The following is a 3,869-nucleotide window of genomic DNA, read 5'->3' on the forward strand; positions in this document are numbered from 1 at the left end:
CTTCTAGAAAGTCCAAGAGATGTCAGGATCTTAAAATGGATAGAGAAGATAGACAGCAAAAGGGGATAACATGGAGAAAGTGATACATGAAACATGACACATGAAAGTTATCAATATGCAATTGAACGATATTAGTAATGCAAACAAAAACCCTTGATGTTTCAGCTGAATAGAGTGAAAACAATGCAAATGCTAGAAAGAAGAAGAAATCTAAGCTAATAAGCCCTATATTCACAAACCTTACAGACAGAAAGCAGTGAATTCAGACAAATTAGCAAGCCTGGGAAGTGGTAACACCTATACATGTCCCTGCTGGTCCAGAAGAAAACATGTTCATAACTTCTCATAGCATGTGAGTATTTTAATACCTTAAAGATTATTCTATTCTATTCTATTCTATTCTATTCTATTCTATTCTATTCTATTCTATTCTATTCTGTTTTACTGAGACAAGGCCTTGCTCTATTGTCCAGGCTGGAGTATATTGGCACTGTCGTAGCTCACTGCAGCCTTCAACTCTTGGGCTTAAGCAATCTTCCCTCCTCAGCCTTCTAAGTAGGTTGGACTACAGTTACACGCCACCATCCCCAGCTTACTTTTTAAATGTTTTGTAGAAATGCCGTCTCCCTATGTTGCCCAACCTGGTCTCAAACTCTTGGCCTCAAATGATCCTCCAGCTTTGGGTTCCCAATGGCTAGGATCATAAATGTGGGCCACCATGTGCAGCAGATTCCTTCTATTTTAAAGACAACGCTGCCTATCTTCTAATGGATCTTCTAATTTATAATTATGAAGTCTGTTCTTGACATTTTTGCCTATCTTTGGCCTTAATTTAGTAGAAGCTTGGATATAAAATACTGGGTAGGTAACTTTGCCTTGCTGCTAAATTACATTAGCAGTCCCACACAGATCAATCCTTAACTTTAACTGTGGAACAGTCTGCTTGTGAAGCTCCTCTGTGGATATTAAGTTTTAATTTCCGGTGCATTGGTTATGAATTTATCCATTGGTCTCATCAAAGCATTTGCATTTTCAAGTATTCTAAAGATTGTTTATTTTTATAAATTAGCTTTTATTTCTTTAAGACACATAACAAGCAATCTAAAAGCCTTTCATTTTCAAAGAAGTGCTCACATTTAAGCTAACATGAGTGTTAAGAACTACAGGATAGGGCTCAAAGGAGATAAATCAATATTTTACCCAACGAATATGGCACTTCACTTTCAAGAGGAAAACCTGATCATTTTTCTCTTCCTTCTTTTCTCTTTCTATTCTGATCCATCCTCCAGGCACAGCCAGATTTATCTTTACAAATCAATCTACTCATGGCTGGCTTATGCTTGAAACACTAGGAGGATTGTCTACTTCCTACAGAATGAAGTGCAAACATCTTAACTTGGCGTTTAAGACTCTTCAAAATTTGATTCCAAGCTATGCTTTCAGCTTTATCTTTTGCCATACCTACCTTGAGGCCACTCTGCTTTTCTTCCAGAATTGCTCATTTGGTCCCCAGCAAAATACGCTAACACATACCTCGCTGGTTTTCATATGCTTTTTCTCCATCTGAAATTCCCTCCATTTTTTTCTTTTCTGGAAATTACTAGTTTAAAATTTAAGACCTATTTTAAACGTCTTCTCTTCTGAAGAGCTTCTTGGTTATTCTGTAGTTACCCCCTCCCCCTTTTTTTTTCTTATTTCACATTGTCAATATCTCTATTACCTCCTTCATCATAGTTTTTTGAGATGACCTGTTTACTTATTTGTCTTCCTGAAGCACTTTTGGTGGGTTATAGAATTCAAGGAAGAGATAACTGATGCACATCATGGTTTTGTTGTTGTTGTCTGTTTGCTTGTTTGCTTACCTTGTTACAAGGATACAGAATCTTAAACACAAGCAAGGTGGCTGCTCAGCATTGGGCATACATAGCATTGTGCCTTCTCCTGTCCTTCACCTGACTCAAGGTATCACAAACACCTATATAGGGAGAAGCTTAACATATGGGAAAATTTGTATGAACCTACACAAACATGTAATGCTTCAAATTAAGACAATGTGTAAATATACTGGGCTTTTCTGGCACTTGAGCTAAATGTAGTGCCACATGGAAGAAAGTAGCGAGAGGCCTGGAAGGAAGTGTATGACAAGAATGGAGATTCTTAGCAATGACCTTAGACGTAAAAGATCTGGTTTTGAATGCCACATTTGCTTTTGATTTCTGGGCTTCATTTCTAAACTTTCTGACTTTGCAAAGTATGAATTAAAATAAGTACTTCATTGAGTAGCTTAGGACCTTGTACATAAAAGGTATCACAAAAAGGCTTATTGTAAAAGAAATATTATGCTTGGGAGTACAAAGGAGCAGCATATTAATCCTTATAACAATTTCTCATTTCTTGTGAACAAGAACTGAAATTAAGAGGATATATCTAGCCTAATTCTGTCTGGACGTGATGGGTCACAGCTGTAATCCCAGCACCTTGGGAGGCCGAGGTGTGAAGATTGCTTGAGAATCAGGAATTCAAGACCAGACTGGACATCATAGTAAGACCCAATCTCTGCAATTTTTTTTTTTTTTAATTAGCCAGGAGTAATTACACAAGCTTGTAGTCCCAGCTACTCAGGAGGCAGAGGTGGGAGGATCACTTGAGCCCAGGGTTCAAGGATGCAATAAATTAACCACTGTACTCCAGCCTGGGCAACAGAGCAAGACTCTGTCTCAAAATAAAACAACAAAACACACACAAAAAAGAGACGTGTCTAACCTCATTTTAACAGTTTTTTTTTTCCAAAAGCTTTGCAAAAATAACTTAATATTATTTCTAGACTGGCTAATGGTACCAGGGAGAAATCAATGAAGGCCACTGTGTGGCTAAATTTTCAAAAGGGTTTGCTTTGTTTACACCATGAGAGTCTGAACTAGCCCCTTACATGACAAGGGGTTCCTTCTTTTTAAGAGAAGTCATAGAATAGCCCAGAGAGGATAAAATTGTAGCAGATTTTGCATCATTTTTATCTGAGAACACTGACACTATTCAACTGATAAGTTGGCGATATCATCTAATTGAACTTTGAATTATTTTTTGAGGGGGAAGGTAAAGAAGGATGTAGGGTATATAGCTTATTGTTAGTATTTCCATGAACAAACTGTTATTATTATTTTTAGCAACAGAATGCTTTTTATGGGAAATCTTACATAGGAACCTAATTTATATAACAGAAAATGGAAACTTCAAATAAGCGACATAATAGCCTCTCTCTTTCAGCCTCCTTTGAGTCCTCCCATCCACCTCCTCTTGAATCCCACACATAGAGGACATCTGAAGCTCATTCTCCAATGTATAAACTCATTCTCCAATGTATAAGGTATTATAGAACACAATTTGGAAACTTTCAGTGTGTGGGGAGAAGTATGGATTTTAGAGACATTCAGATTCTAATCTTGCCGTAATCACAAATAAATCGTGTTTACTTTACATGAGTTATTTTTTCTCTATGCTCAGAATATGAACAGTGAGAGAAATTTTATGAAATTGTTGTAACTAAATAATAATAATAATGAAAGTCAACCTGTATTGTGTGCTTTCTATATTAAGTGCTATTTTATGTATATTCCATGTATCGTTTACTTTAATTCTCAAAAAAATTCTATGAGGTGGATACTTTATTTAATCTCTTGCTTCTTTTCTATCTGCTTTACCAAGTTTTTCTGTTCTTGCCATTCTTTGAGGAATAGCGTACAGCTAGTGTTTGGTAGAGTCAGAATTGAAACTAAAGCAGTTGAAGTCATCTCCAGATTTCTCACTATACAATCCGTTAGTCTCTACCCCTATACAAAGCTCAGCATCTGAGACATTCTCAGCAAGTAAAA

General features: G+C 36.6%; 1 long non-coding RNA gene across 1 annotated transcript; it reads left to right on the forward strand.

The window, feature by feature from the left end:
* The first annotated feature begins 260 nt into the window (after window positions 1-260).
* On the forward strand, window positions 261-3,423 carry LOC139359774 (uncharacterized). The gene is made up of 3 exons (XR_011616170.1): window positions 261-352; window positions 2,406-2,542; window positions 3,265-3,423. It is a non-coding gene; the product is annotated as an uncharacterized lncRNA (long non-coding RNA).
* The last annotated feature ends 446 nt before the right edge of the window (window positions 3,424-3,869 follow it).

This window comes from Macaca nemestrina, chromosome 18 (genome assembly GCF_043159975.1).
Source record: "Macaca nemestrina isolate mMacNem1 chromosome 18, mMacNem.hap1, whole genome shotgun sequence".
Taxonomy (NCBI): Eukaryota; Metazoa; Chordata; class Mammalia; order Primates; family Cercopithecidae; genus Macaca; species Macaca nemestrina.